General features: G+C 50.6%; 2 protein-coding genes across 2 annotated transcripts in view; both read left to right on the top strand.

Moving 5' to 3' along the window:
• IGSF9B (immunoglobulin superfamily member 9B) overlaps positions 1–15,826 on the top strand; it is a 72,813-nt gene that overhangs the window by 43,222 nt on the left and 13,765 nt on the right. The gene's annotated exons all lie outside the window — the stretch shown is intronic.
• LOC133220461 (opioid-binding protein/cell adhesion molecule homolog) overlaps positions 11,031–15,826 on the top strand; it is a 332,740-nt gene continuing 327,944 nt past the window's right edge. Inside the window, exon 1 of the mRNA XM_061368627.1 lies at positions 11,031–11,095. The gene's annotated coding sequence lies outside the window, so the exon portion shown is untranslated. The remainder of the gene's footprint in view (positions 11,096–15,826) is intronic.

Below are 15,826 nucleotides of genomic sequence, written 5' to 3'. Positions count from 1 at the left end.
GAGTGTTTAGAGCCGTGCTGGATGGGGGGGCGGGATTGGGATGGGCAAAGCTGGGTGGAGGGGTTGGGAGCAACGGGATTTGGGAATGGACCAGGCACTGCAGCGCAGCTGCACACAACCAAATCCTGCTTTTGATACTCATTACCCCCCTCCCTGTTTGTTTTTGGTGCTTCATTCATTGTATGAGGCTCACCCCAGGCCGTGACATTGAGAATCAGGAGTGCCAGGTCCTCCCCTCTGTGTGTGCATGGCATGGGAAAGGGCCATCACATTGGTGCAGTGCTGAAAGCAGAGGCAGCACCACGCAGGATCCCTTCCCTTACGTCCCTCTAGATGCTGCTCTCCGGTTACTGATGCGGAAGCATCTGTTCTTCCCAGGAAAAGCATGAGTCAGAAGGGATGAGAAGGGATATGGCTAAATTTGTCCCTTGGGATGAGGAACGTGGTGCCAGGCGGGCCCAGCACTGGCTCCTCGCTGGCACAAGATGTTCTTATCGATGGCTTTCCTTTCCTTTTTGCTTTTTTAAACCTCATTAGCAGGACTGTTAATATCTGTTCTGTAATGAGAGCAGAGCCTGTACTGGCACCATGGGGCTGGCTGAATTCAGGCTGGATGCTCTGCGGGAGCCCATCCCCGTGCTGTCTGGGCTGTTAAAAGACAATGAGATGCTTGCTCCCATTACCCCTCTTCACCTTGGTTGTCTTTTTGGCTGGGTATCTTTACTCTTCCCTGCCTGTGTTGGCTGGGAAGTGCAGTTTGCTCCTCTTGGAGGTGAGGGCTGGAATCTGCCTGAGCTGGAAGCTGCAGGAGCAGGGATGTCACCTCCAATCTGGCAGCAGCAGAGGAAACTTGATGTCAAACTCCATTCCCATCAGTGATGTGGAGCTGCTGCTTCCTGGGAAAGGGCTGGAGGTGGGAGCCTGTTCCCCTTCCCAAGCAACTGGGATGAGTGGTGGTCTCCCAGTGCCGTGTTTCCCTGTGTTTCCCTATTTATATGTGCTTTGACTGGGCAGGTTTCTATTAAGCTGGCAGTTCCTCATCACTTGTGTTGGCAGTGGGCACCTTGCTGGGTGACCTCGGGCCCTGTGCCAACGAGCATCCCCAATCCCAGGGCTGCATCCCCAATCCCAAGGCTCTGGCTGCCTTTTGATACGTGCATGGATGGATAAAGGACCATAATGGGGAAGGGATGGGCAGGAGAAACGGGGGGCAGGCAGGCTGGTCCAGGCTGTAAGGGGGTTTGGACATGGAAAGCAGGTGCTGTAGTGGTAGTTAAGGATTTATCCTGGTTGGAATGGGGTGGGACACGTGCTATGGAGGAGACTTTGCCCAGATTTTTGTTTTGCCATCAAAAATACCAATTTCTCTCCTAGAGGAGGCTTTTATTCTTGTTCTCCTGAGGTTCCAGGGGACCAAGGGGGCTGCAAAAGGGGTGCCCATCATGCCAGGATAAGGCATTCCTGCGGTCTGGAAGCTCCTCTGATTCCCACCCCTTCCCCTCAGCACTTCTATTATAAAACAAAAGAACTACTTTCCAGTTGAGCCCCAGTATCTCTTATCTAAAGAAATGATATTGGTGTCTGGAACCTGCATTTGTATATACAAACCTGAAACAAATAGATAGTTACTTTCTATTTTAGAAGGGGAGGGGGGGGAAGAGGAAATATTTAAGTGAATTCCTTAGATGTAGGTGTCAGAAACCTCTGTGCAGTGGGAGAGAGGCTGGCAGAGGTGGGGAGAGTGGGAACAGCGGGAGCAGAGCGAGTAGTTTGCCATCCTCTTGCGCTTTGGCTTCTCTGCTTCTCCATCCACCTATAAATAGACAAAAAGATATATATACAAATCTATCTATATATATATATATAAATTCTATATATCTAAGTCACATAGCTGTTTTATTTTTGTATCCATGCCTAGTGCTGTTTGAGCAATACGGTGGCCAAGGAGAGGAGGGTTGGGTAAGGCTGGGGGGCTCAGAGGGCTCCGTTGGCTCTGGCTGCCGTTCCAGCATCGCTGCTGTTTGCTGTTTCGATAGGGAAAAACATGGAAAAGGGAAGGAAAAGGGAAAAATCCCCGGGACGGGGGGAGCCTGGGCACCCCGTTTGCTGCCAGCTTGCCGGTAAGGAAGTGGTTTTCCCACTGAGGGCTGTTTCTTGCTTGGATTTTATTGCTTCTCCGGATGAATTTCAGCTCCAGGGGTGCTATTTTCAACGGGAAGGATGAGGCCCATGGGGTGGCACAGGACAGGGGGACAGGCTGTGGGGACAGGCTCCCCATGCCGCTACCTCGCTGGGTGCCATTGGGCACCCATCCTCGCCGCCTTGGTGTTAATCCTTATGGATCCCATGGTTTATGGAGCTGCCTGGGTGAGGTCCCCATAGGTCCCCATGCCTGGCTGGAGCAGGGCACCTTCTCTGTAGGCACGTCAATACCTCTATAACAAACAAAAGATCTCCAAGCATCAGGGTTTTACTGGTGCCGTGCAGGCTGCTGGTACCCGGGGCGGGATGCGAAGCTCCATTCCCAGCGTGTGGAATGGCATGGAGCCCTGGCTTGGTGGGCAGCAGGCACCATGGAGAAGGTGCTGGGGTTCTCAGGGCCTTTCCTGCAAAGCAGTGTGGACCCGCCATCCCCTTTCCCTGTGTGGTGAGGGGAAGGAGAGCCAGTTTTGGGACTGAGTGATGCCAAGGAGTGGCAAACCATCCCCTCTGCCTCCTTTAGGGCAGGATTTGGGGATTGCCTTTGGGCAGCGGTGCTTCTGCTCCCGTCCAGCTTGGTCCCATGGTCCTTACCACTATGGGGGGGGACCCAGATGCTGTTTTGGGGGCTCAGATGTCTCTGCATGGAGACAGGGGATGGTGGGGCAGACCCTGGGTACTTCATGCCTCTGGGACCAGGCAGAGGATGCTGACTGTTGTCATGGGCTGAGGCACGAATGCAATGCCCAGGAGCTGGTCCCCTCATGTCCTCCGTAGGTGTCACCTGTATTTTCCATGATATTTCTGTCTTCTTTGTCGGGATGGGGAGGGTTGGGAGGGGGGGGGGTTGGGATGTTTCTAATATCAAGCCAAGAGTTGTTGAGCACCAATTCTTGATATCGAAGCAAAAGCATGTTTGATGGGACTAACTTGCATTTATTAGAGGTAAATACATAAGTGAGTATTTTCTATGTTAAAACAAGGCAAAGGATGGGAGGAGGAAGAGGAGGAATGAGATTTCTCACTGGTTCGAGGGGCTGCGTCGCCTCCAAGCAGTGGGGCTTTGGGGTAGCGCTGGGGTGGGTTGGGGTAGGGGGGCGTGTGGGCAGCTTTCTCCTTTCCCTATTTCCCCTGGAATCACTTACAGAAAAAAAACAGGAAAAAGAAGAAGGAAACACAAAACTCAGATGTTTACAAAGCACATTTTGCCACCGTTAACCCTCTGGATGCCAAACAGACACGTCAAGAGCTGCTCCTCCCCGCGTGCCGTGGGATGGAGGGGTGGCCGCGCCAACGCCATCGTCCTGCTTCCCTTGGGATCATTTACTCTGGTCGTATCTTTTCCTTTGGTACACACAACCCTGCTTCCTCCATCCACCTGCTGGCAGGAGCTTGCTTTTTTGGGGGGGGGGGTGTTTGCTTCCTGCCCCCTTTCCAGGCTCTTCCTGCTCGGCTTTGGGAGCGGTGGGAAAGCGCCTGTCTCCACTCGGGGAGGTTTTGGCTTGGTGGGAGGTGCTGGAGCTGCTTCCTGCCCTCCCAGATGCACTTTAAGGCCAAACTCCTCCTTTTTCTTATCTATGGGGCTGGTAGAGAGCAGGCAGAGGATGCTCCTGTGGTCCTGGGGGGCTGCAGGACCTTCCCTAGGCTGTGCGGGCTCTGGTTCCTTTGCCTTTCCTGCTTGGAAAAGCCCCATAGAAATAGAAATCCTTCTGGACACATCTAGGTTGCCCTAAGTTACTCGAACCATCCTTTTGGGCTTTGAGAGATTGCACACGTGCAATCCCTGGATCCTGGGGGAGCATCTCCAGCTCTCCTGGGGGAGCATCCCTGGATCTCCAGGGAAGCATCTTCACCTCTCCCAGGGGAGCATCCTTGGCTCCCCTGGGAAGCATCTCCAGCTCTCCAAGGAGAGCATCCTTGGATCTCCTGGGGAGCATCCTTGGAGCATCTCCAGCTCTCCAAGGGGAGCATCCCTGGATCCCATGGGGAGCATCTCCACCTCTCCCAGGGCTGCATCCCTGTCTCTCTTGGAGAGCCCAGACTTTTTACTCCCCTTTCCTAGGTTTGTAGAGTCTCTGAACCCTCATAGACCTCCCATAGGTAGCTCTTGATTTCGTTCCCTCCTAACTCCATAGTGTTTTCCCTAAGGCTGGATTTTCTTCTGGACCCACCAGGTCTCTGGTTGCTTGCAACATCTTTTCCCTCTTCTTTAGGAAGAACTTCTTGCCTGTGGATAGAAAGACTAAGACCATCCAACCTCATTTCCATTTCTTGAATGTTCAGTATTCCGATCTATAACACACATTAGGGTGCTCTTTGGTGCTGTTTCAATGGGAACCAGTGGAACTGCCTTTTTTCCCCCGCCCCCCATAACAATAAAGGAATCTTTAGGACCGCTGGTTCCATCCTGTTTCTCGTCGTGACTTTTCTTTCCTCTTTCTTAGTTCTTTTTGGGGGGGTTCTTTTGGGTTTTTACTAAACAATGAGTAGCTCTCAGCTGCTGGAGCTTTGTGGTGTTGATTCTACTGCCTTGTGCACTGCGACCTGCTGCCTGCATGGGCAGGATGGATGCTGCGAGCCGGGTGGGCTCTATCACCCCTTGGGATACAAGAGGATCCCAAGGAGACTCCTTGGAGGAGTTGGGGTCGAGTCGCTTCGGTTTGCAGTTGCACACAGCAAAAAGAGCATTGGAGGGGAGCCCGGATGGCAACTAGGGGGTTAATTGTTGAACTTTCAGGTATGTTCCTCAAGAGAAAAATAATAATAATAATAATTAATAATAATAAAAAGAATAATAATAAAATAGAGAAACAAACCACTATTTTTTCAGTCAGCTTTTTTTTTCTGTAAAGGATTTACAAAGAAATCTGACATGATGGTGCTGTACCAAAGCCTTATATGAAACTTATTCCGTGCTCTATATAATCTCTCTGTATCTGTAATTGTTGCTCTCGGCCTCTGTGCTCATGAAGGCCACTAAAATGCTATCAGGAGGGACCGATGGCAGCGGCATGCTCGGCATTCCCGGGAATACCCAGCTTCCTACCCGGAGCTGGGCTGGGACCGCAGGGAGGGGAAGCCAAATTGCAGCATCACTCCCCAGGTATGTGATGAGGGGCACAAGTGGGGGTCCCTCACCCCAAACTCTCTTTCCCACTGGGTGCTAAGCCTGCCCTGGGCAGGTAACTGAGACCTCGCTGGGAGCACTGATGGCTCCTCCTGGGCAACCTCCGAGCTCACCTCCAAGGGGATAACAACCCATCGAGACCCTTTGCCATGGGGGTTTTACATCTTCCAGCTCAGCCCAACCTAAGCAGGGCTTGGCCAAGGCAGATCTCTCCTTGCTCTTGCCCTGCGAGCCCTATCCCTGCCCTTCCCCATCTTCCCTTGGGGATGGATGGGGAGCTGGGGCTGCTTTGATAGCTCTAAGCAATAATCCCACTCTGCCAAGAAAGTTGGGTCCCTTTGGCTCTTGGACTGTTGTCAGTTAATGAGTAAAGGCTCAAAGCCAACACCAATTGGACAACATGAGTTTGAAGCCCTGCCTTACTGGGAATACTGGTCCCTCGGTCTCTGCCTGTTGGGATTTTAAGGCCTCCTGAGCACTTGATTTTCTCGCCGGTCCCATTGCATGTTCCTAGACTGACTTTTTATGTTGGTTTTCTTTCAATGTCCCCACGATGAGAGAAGTTCTGGCAGTGTTGCAATGTTACGTACAAGTAGCCATGCTGTAGGAGAATGATGGGTTTTGGAATCGATTAACTTGCTCCTCATGTAACATTACCCTGCTTCAGAAATGTTTTGTATTTTGATATAAATAAACATTTGCTAAAAAAAAAAAAGGCTTTTTTTGCCATCATTGGTTTGGATTTGCCTGTGGAGATGCTTGTGGAGAGGATGCTGCTTCTTGGGATGTAGGAAGGATGCCAGGCTTCTGTTCGCCCTGAGCATCCCATGGAGAGTAATAAGGGTCGTGTGTGATGGTGTCACTCTAAGGTTACAGTGGGGCTGGGGGGTGTTTAGGGATGAAGTTGTTGGGATATTCTGGTGCTTGTGTAGCTGCAGGAGCTCATTAAGGGTGTGGGGGTCCTGGGATGAGGGATGCTCCTGAGTAGCCTTGGTACCCTTGGTGGTGATGGCAGAGGGATGGGGATGTAGCAGGCACCCTGCCTTCTCCAGGTAGGTCTAGCTGGAGGCAGTTACTGCCTAACATTGAATTCCTTACTGGAATTAACGCTGTGGCTCTGACACCACCATTCCTGGGTGTTTCATGTTGAAACCATCACTCCAGTCACTCCAAAAGACGTGGCCTTTCATTTAACATGCACTCGGGGGGTCGCTCTGAGCCAGGCTGTGTTTGGGAGGGAGTAGCTCTAAGCCAAGCACCCAGGCAGGCTCTGAGGGGTCCCTGTCCTTCTTTCCCCCAACTCTGTCCACTCCATCCTGCAGCTGATGGAGCAAGCAGTGGACTTCTCCAGTGCTGTGTACCCAGCGTACCCTGCTTTGCTCTCTCACACAGCCCCTGGCTGTTGCTATCCCTGTTCACCATACCCTGCACATCCAAATCACCTGCACGTCCCTATCCCCTGCACAGCCCCATTCCCAGCACATCCCCATCCCCTGCTCACCCCCATCCCCTGCTCATTCCCATCCCCTGCTCACCCTCATCCTCTGCTCATCCCCTGCTCATCCCCATGCCCTGTGCATCCCCATCCCCTGCTCATCCCATTCCCTTTGCACCTTCGCCTCCTGCACATCCCCATCCCCTGTGCATCCCTTTGCTTCTAGCCCCAGCTTGATGGCAGATCATGACCTGGCTCTGTGTTATGCAAGTTTGGGTGTGCAGCAATGAGGGTAGCAGCCCATTAGGCAAAAACCCACCTCATTCCAAGCTATGGAGCTCTTGAAGCCACCCCATGCCTGGGAAGCAGGACACAAGGCTGTGTGCAGCCTGCTGTCAAGGTGATCCCCCTTGCTTTGTTATCAGGTTTACCATCCAATATTCCCCTTCTGCTTTGTCTTTGCTTTACGTTCATCAATATTACCAGCTGATCCTCCAGTCCCCCTCAGTGGGTTTATTAATATTGCCCTCTGATGTGCAGGAAGCAGCCATGCTTTATATTCCAGCTCCATCCCAAGCTCCTTCAAGCCCCAACACCACATTTAATTACATTTTCCTCCTTGGCTTAAGCAAACACAAATTGAGCTCCTGTAGTCCCTCCCCTGCACTGGAGCTGGTGCCTGGTTGAGGTGGACAGCATCCTCCATCGCTTTAATAGATGGGGCTGGTGCACATCTTTGGGGCTTGCTCATGGGAGGTTGTTGTTGGTCATTCCCTGTGGGTGGCATCAAACCTGGCAGGGAAAAAGGTTTGCCCATGGGGTTCGATGTGGAGAGCTGCTGATTAGCAAGCAATACAGGGGCCTTGGACCACAGATCAGAAGCTTTACTCAGGGCAGATGCTGCTCCTGCCACGTCTCACCCTCTGTGTGGTGGATACAGGATGGAGTTAACTCAAGGGATGGATGCTCTCATGGATGCTCATGAACAGAAACCCCTCCTGGGGCTGGAGCTGCCCTTCTTGGCCAAAGTATGATTCTATGAGGCAAGAAGAGGCGAAGACCTTTCCTAACCCCCCCAGGGTGGCAGCTTGGAGCCCTTCTCACTCTCACTGGGTGCAGGATGTGGTCTCTGGGCCTTTACTGCTTTTCCTCACCAGCCACTGCCTGAGGACTGTGTTTGCCAGTCAATAGACTAGAAATTAAGCTATTTATGTGGGGAGAGCAGCAACTCCTATGGTGTTATCCTAGGGAACACGGATGTTGGGATGAAGGAGGGACAAGGAAAGGCTGTTGGCAGCCCCTGGGATGAGGAGAAGCTCAGCTGGGGCTGAGCGAGGAGGGTACCAACCGCAGCATCCTCAATGGGACCACTGCCAGCCAGCTCCTTGGCTTCCACACACTGCCTGAAACAAGTCCTTGATGGTTCTGCAATGCCTTATAAAGTATTTTTCCAGCTGAGAAGCTGGTGGTTTATATTCACATCCATCCATTACAATGGATGGGATTTACTCCTGGGTGAGCAGAACATGGCTCCATGCAGAGGACCCAATCCCCTTTTCTCTCCACTAAACTCTCCTCTCCAGGCAGTCCGGTCTTGCTGTTTGCAAAGCAAAGCAAGCTGCACATTAACTTTACATTGACTTTCTCTTAGCAGAGCCCTGGGAGGTTGGTTCAAGGTGTGCAGTCTGTTCTTTGGGGTATTTATAAGCTTTTAGTAGCTTAAAACACAACCAAGTTGGCCCTAATCTCTCATAAAAGCAGGTTTTAGCCCAGTGCTTTCCTTTGCAGTTGTGTTTGTCTGATAGATGGGAAGAAAATGGGCCTGAAATCTCCCTTTGTAAAATCCCAGCTCAAACCCATCCATGGTGTTTGCAGGGAGAAAAAACACTGGGAGCATCTATTTCTCCAGGCTTTGCTCCTTTGGTTTGTAAGAGGTTATCCAAGCCTGGCTGGGGTTTCTTCCCAGAGACATCCATGGAAATGGCTTGTGTGGGGTGGAGATGAAGTGGGTGATGGAGGAGCAGGAGAGGAACGATGCCGTGAATGCTTTGCACCCCAAAAGGCGGATTCTGCATCCTGAGTGGGAATAAGCATCCATCTGGATGTCAGCGGGGAGCATTGCCTCCTGCAACACCCCCAAAACAATCCATAGGAGATGCCATTGAGGCCAATGTGGCAGGACCAGCACCATTTGCATGTTACTGGTGAGTTTATGCATGACCAGAGGCTGCGACATGCGAACGCTGAAAAGTTTGTCTTCGTGCCTTACTGATTTATTTCCTCTCTCCTGCATTTCAAGCTCCAGCAGCTGCAGCAAGGAAGGGAAAAGAGCTCAACAGGCTGCTGCAGTCGGATCGTGTCCCCATTGGAGCCAAGGGGCCCTTTGCAGAATGAAACCACCAAGCTGAGTGCTGAGAGCATCTTTGGAGTACTCTGAGGCTTGGTTTGGTGGAGCACAAGCCCGGGAATGGTTCAAAGAGAGGGATTTATCATGGTTGGTGACAGCAAAGATGCTCATGAAGGGTGATTTGGATGGAGGGGGTGTGAGCAGAGTGGTGACTGGTGGTTCGTTGTGTATATATGAGCTATGCAGCCCTGGGATGCAGGAGAATCATTGCAGCCTGGTTGGGGAGCTGGAGCTGTCCCTGTTTCCAGCCTCATTGCACCATGCTTGGACCAAGGGGAGATGCTGGGCATGGCTGTGCTGATGCAGGGGGACCAAACCCTGCTCCCACTCAACAGGAGGGGTCCCATTCCCCATTTTCCCAGTATTTTGCTCTGAGAACGATGGGTGGCATCATCATGGCTGGGAGGACACAGGAGCGTGTTTATCCTCATCCGGGTAGAAGCACAACCATCTGTTATGGTGTTTTCTCCCTTGTCTTTGTGTCCATCCATCTACCCTTTCCACTCATTAACTCCACCATCTGCTCCTTCATTCATCTGCTATCCCCATCAATAAATCACCCCTGGCTTCCCCCTCCATCCATGCATGGAAGTACCATTGGGTTTCTTCCTCATCCCGGACCCTCAGGACCATGTTTTGAGCTTGGAATTCAGGAGGAAAGCTTCCACATCCCTGCAAGCTTTATTTTACCTCTTGTGATGGCTCTGGAATGCTCAGGGACATGGGAACGCACTGGGAGCTGCTCCATCTGCAGGTGGATGGGTTGTGGGTACCACTCGCATCCCCACTCCACCTGCTTCCTCCTGCATCCATGGAACTGTCCCTGTTCCTCCCGGCTCTGCCCTTTTCCACAAGGCAGGAAAGGTTAAGCCGAGATCACCCAGCCCAGATTCCTGCTCCCTGGGGCTAATTATGGAACAACATTAGATAAGAGTCAACATATGTTCTAAAAGGCACTATGTATCACTGCCTGACAGCTCCTAACAATGTGCTCATGTAACAGCTGTCAGCCTGCAATGCTTCGAGATGAGTAATATGGTGATTTATGGATATCAGACCTGCCCTTAACACTCACCAGCAACAACACACGAAGCCCTAAAGCTGTGGCACGAGATGGGCTTGGCTCAGCCTCCTGCTTTCTCCAGTGATGCTTCGCTTCCAGATGTGTCTGCATGGATGCTCCCTGTGAAGAGCTATCACTTCTGCCTCCTGCTACCAGCAGCAGGAAGAGCCAGCTCCTCTCCATAGGCTCAGATAGGTCTCAACTTCATTGCTATGCTAACTATAAGATGATGTTTGAAATACAACCAAGAAATACACACCAGAGCCCTGTTTTCCCCTATTCCCTCCCTGTTCAGGGCTCTGGATGCTCAGGCCTTTCATTAAACCAAGCTCCATGTCATTTTGGAGCCCTGGAGTCAGGAGGGAGATTTTGTCCACTTATGAAACCCTTGAACCCAAAGCCACATCCCTTTATTCCCTGTTGTCCCAAAGGCTCTGTATTTTGGGGTAAAGTAGAACAGGAATTGTGGTGAACCAATGGAAGGGTGCAAATCTCCTTGCATCCTGCACCCGCTGCTCCCCTCCAGCTCTTGGGGTGATGCTTTGCTTCACTATCCTAAACCAGGACTTGGGAGATCCCAAATCACCATTGGAGCAATAGGCAGAGACCCAACCCAGGGTCTGTCAGGGGCCCATTGGTTATTCAGGGGGTGCAAACTCACCAGCTGCATTTGGGAATGGGGAAGCTCCTCTTCTTCTTTCTTAGGCACACTTGGAGGGATGCCCTTAGGCATGGTTATGTGCAGGGGCTCTTGCTCCCTGCTGCTGCAATGCTTTGGCTTGGATCTTTGGTGTTTTTGGCTCTGTTTGGGCAAGAAAACCAACTTTTGGGAGGTGTTTCTTTGCTGGGCAGAGCTTGGCTCAGGTAGGATTGCTGGGGGAGGCAGGGGGGATGCTGTGAGCTGTGCTGGAGAGGCTGCTGGTGTGAGAAAACAGCCCCAGACTCATGTTATTTAAAATGTGTGCATGTGTTTGCCTTTCCTCGTTGGTTTTAGCAAGCCTTAAGGCTCGCTTGAGTTGGGCGCTGATGGTATTTACTGGTGGGAATGGGTGTTTTTGGTGAGAGCTGAGATTTGCTTCCATGTGGGAAGGGCTGCACCAGGCAACGTGACTGGCGGGGATACAGGCTTTAGGCAGCCCTGCATGTGTGGAAGGCAGTGAATCCAGCATGAATTAGAGGTGGGGATGAGTTTTCAGCTCTTAATGTCATCATTTTTTCCCTTTGCCTTTCCAGCTGGTGATTTCCAGCGGGATTTGCATCACCCTTTTTGGTTTATTCCAACTCCCATGTGTTCTTGCATGTGCATACTCTTCTTCAACCTTATAGTGTGGCTGTTTTCACGGTTTCTGGGAGTAAATATGTCTTTTGGACAAAAGACATGAGCTAAACCTGCTCTGGCACTTGGTGCTGGGCTCTCATAACCTATAACTGCACCAAGTTCCCTATGCTGCAAGAGGAATGTGGGAATCCCACTAAAACTGCTCATTTCATCGAGGTTTCAGGCTATAATGCAACTGAATGCAGCTTTATGCAAAGTAATAAAGAAAATAAGGGTTGATGACCTTATCCCTGTGTTTTAGTCTGGAAAACAACCATGGAAAAGGCCATTTATGGAGCTTCTGAGTGGGTTGGATTGAGCCTTCACAAAACCTCACCTAAACTAAGGCTCCACTGCGATGTATTTACCAGCCTAGCAACTCCTTTACTTTGGAAGTGAAACTGTATTTTATGTTTTCTAATACATATTCATTATTTACCAACTTGTTTCCACTTGAATTTTTGCCTTTTTGTGTGATTTCTCATGGGGATTCTTTTAATATGCAGATTTCCTCTAAAATATTTCAAAGGTGGGTATTTTGGCTGTGTAATTATCCCTTTCTATTGTGTTTAAGGCCAAATATAACTTTTAAATTCCCCAGACTATGGCTCTATTTTGGGTTTTCCCTACTGGGGTGGTTGTACTAATCACAGCTGTGCGTGAGACCTGCATGCAGGCGCTGCTGTGCTTCCAGCCCTCGGCAAGCTGTAGTTGAGAGATGATGGCTCCTCATAGGTGATGCTGATGGTTCTTTATAGGTGATGCTGAGAGGGCTTGTAGCTAGCTGGCATTATGTTCCGATATGAATTGAGATGAATAATGGGGTTAGGACCAGGGAAGAAGTCGATGGGGGTGACCCTGTGTTAGCTGCTTTGTTGCCTAAATAGAGACTTAGCTCCTAATCACTACAGCTACTTCCAACCTGTGAGAACACTTGGAACAATGACCAAAGCCAGTTGAAGATGGGCCCATTTCCATTCCCAGGATAAGAAAACATCTCCAGGCTGCTTCATTTTGCCTCAAGGGCTAAATAACCCCCCATGAGTGTCTGCCTTGCCCCTTTTCATTGCTGCTCTGATGGGGAAGGTGAGCTGGTGACCACTGGAGGAACGAAAAGCTTTCAGCAGTGAGGCATTCATAAACCAAGTGTGTGTTAATGGGCTTCGTCAGGGCTGGACCAAAAGCCCTATGGCATTTGTAATGCAAATCACCCAGCCATGCCTTAATCATGACCACCGGGAGACAATTAGGGTTAAAATAGAGATTTCTCCACAACAAGGGCAAGCAATAGGGAAATAATAAGAAGAAAGACTTGGTTTGGTTCATTTCCAGCAGCCTGTAGCTTTGGTAGCTCTTAGGGCTTGAGCTGGGCTGCTTCTGCTGGGCAAGCATCCTCAACCCAGTGTTTCTGCCCCAATATAGGGGTTAGTTTGAGGAGGAAAGTGGGGTTTTGGGTGAGCTCCCCCAATTCGAAGGTCAGGGTTGGCTCATCCTGTAGAGAGCCCAGCAGTGAAATGGGTTAGAAACAAGGGAAACGAATTGGCTCTTGTGGAATGTGATGGCAAATGCGACCTAAAGGAAGAAGGAGGTGAAGCGGAAATAGGTTTTCTTTGCATTTTGACCGTATTGTCGATTTTACCATCAAAGTAAACTGAATGTGGGACAAGAGTCTTATTCAGTGCTGCCCTGAGGCTATGCAAGGAGAAAGGGGCTGGGAGAGCACTGTGGGGCATGGGGAGGTGCTGCTGGGACCCACTGGAGCCAGGCGGTGATGCCCCTTTTCCCCCCCAAGCTACAGCTGGGGAATGATGCAGCCGGGATTTATCCCCATGGACCACACAACTATTTTCCCTGCCTTTTGCCTTCCTTTTGCTCCCTGCTTTCCTAAAACAAGCTCTAAAAGCAAGGAATAGGAGCTTGTTCCCATTCTCTATACTTGCGATGCCCTTCCTAAACCCAAACTTGGTGTCTGAAATCACCACTAGGACTTTGTAGAACGCTTAACAAGGTTGCATTTAAGACTGTCCCTGTTTTAAAGACAGGGAAAAGGGGGAGAAGACACCACCAACAGTGCTCTAATCTTTACTTAGAGTTTATTAAACCTTTGTACCTCTGTACTGCGTTGTGATGGGTGCTTGGACATGGGATGAAGCTGTTTTGGGAGTGTAATAAAAGACAAAGCTCTTTCTTTTTCTTGATACCTTTAATATATATATTTGCTACTTTTGAGCTCCAAACAGGAGAATCTTGCACCAGTTTGCCTCATTTACATGGGGGAAGTGTTGCACAAACCCAGTTTGGGATGTCCCAGGGCTCTTCCATTAGTGCTGGGGGGATCCTGAAGGGATAGCGGTGATGCTCCACTTGGGTTTGGAGGTGCAAGGAAGGGAATGCTCCTTGCAAAGGGAAATGAAATAGGAAAGCTGCACTGATTTGCAGCAGGATATGTTTTGGAGCACATACACTGCCCTGCTTGGAGCTTATGCTGCTCGTACTGCATCACTCCTTCCACAAAGTGCATTAATCTCGGTTTAAGAGACATGGTGATAACAGCAATGGGCTGCATCCGTGTTCATCACCTCCGAGCACCCATCCCACCCCTGGCTGGGCTGTACCACACTGTGCCATCACTCCTTACATAGAACGGGGGGGTCTGGGCATCACCAGCTATGATTTGGCCAGAGGAGGGTGCTCTCGGCTTAGATTTACCCCAACCTCTGCCTTCGACTGCAAACACCTCGCAGCATCCTACAAGGTCCCGGTGCAGAGGGGTCCTGCTGCTTTCCCTCCAGTCTGGGTGCTTGGGGCAAGGGGGATGTCAATCTCCTTGTACCCACCCCAGCATCCTCATCCCAATGTGCGATTTAGGATGAGCATAGGATGAAGGTAAAGCAAAAGAAGGGAACATCCCTATCGCAGTATGGGGTTCTATGTGGGATGAGCAGGGGGAGAGGATACAGCAATAGAAGAGAACAACCCTATCCCACTGTGGGGCTCTGCTTGTGATAAGCAGGGAGAGAAGATAGAGCAAAGGAAGGGGTATCCCCATCCTAGTATGGGACTTGGGATGAGCACAGGGAGAAGACAGAGCAAATAAAAGGGGCATCCCCATCCCAGTATGGGACTTGGGATGAGCAGGGGGAGAAGATGGAGCAAACAAAGGGGGCTCAGCTACCAGGGAGGGAGTGTGAGTATAGTCATCATTAAGGAAGGCAAAAACAAGAGGGAAACCAGCAACCCAGCATCACCAAGTTGACTGAAGCAAGTGCTTCCAGCCCTGCAGGAGGGAGCCGGGCTGACTGGAATGCTAAAATCCCCTCGATTTGCATCTTTTCCAACAGGAGCCGATAAAAGCAAATACTCCACTGCCAATAATTATAATATTTTAATTGCCTTTCTTCAGGCTTTTTGTTTTTCCTGAGCCACACAAAGGCTGCATCCCAAACCGGCAACACAGCATCCCTCCTGGTGAGGCTTTGGGTTCCCCACAGCACTCTGCAGGGTCAGCTCTGGGTGACCACCACAGCACCCACTGTGTGCAGTGGGGTGGATTTTGCCCCTCTTCCTCCCAATTCCATGTGTTCCTCTTGTGATTTAGCAGCATTTTGGCTATAGGTCACCCTCTGGTTTTGGGATCGCACCCCAAGCATCCCATATTTGGGCTCACACTGGAGTCCTTTAATCGCCATAAATCCAGGGATCAGGAATGACCTGTTTGATTTAGGTTTTCATTGAAGGGAAGGAAATGAGGTTTGATTGGTGACTCCTTTTAGGGTTTGTCTTTTGGAAGTATTTCAGCTTGGTGCAAACCAGCACTTTCATGTCTGGACCCTAAACCAGTGATGGTTGGTGGGGTGGAAGCTGGGATGGAGCAGGAGGGGATTTTTCCTTCCCTGATGTCAGCATCCCTTCCTTTCCCAGGCATGGGAACAGCCTCTGCCTTCCGTCAGGTGTGCTGAACCTCTTCCCATCCCTTCCCCATCCTATTTCCAACTTCACCAACCTTGATGTGAACTGGTACCTTTGGGCCTGGAGCAATGGGTCATTGTGTTGGGATGGGATATCAGGAAGGTCTCTTCTTTAAAGGTTGAAGGTGGGGTTGAGATGAATTTGGCTGCAATTTAGGGGCTCGAGGGCTCGTCTTGCACCATGGCACGTCCTCCGTGCATCCATGTGCAAGAAGGTATTTGCAGGGTGAGGGACTCATCATTTAAACTGTTGAGCAAAACAAATAGATGTAAAGCAAAGCCAAAGGCAGGGAGCCGCAGGAGCAGGCA

Source organism: Neopsephotus bourkii, unplaced genomic scaffold (assembly GCF_033783945.1).
Source record: "Neopsephotus bourkii isolate Nb327-2 ecotype Australia unplaced genomic scaffold, CSIRO-AGI_Nbou_v1 NB_1433, whole genome shotgun sequence".
NCBI classification, from domain to species: Eukaryota; Metazoa; Chordata; class Aves; order Psittaciformes; family Psittacidae; genus Neopsephotus; species Neopsephotus bourkii.
Note: the sequence above shows the minus strand (reverse complement) of the source record. Positions and strands in the feature narration are given on the sequence as shown.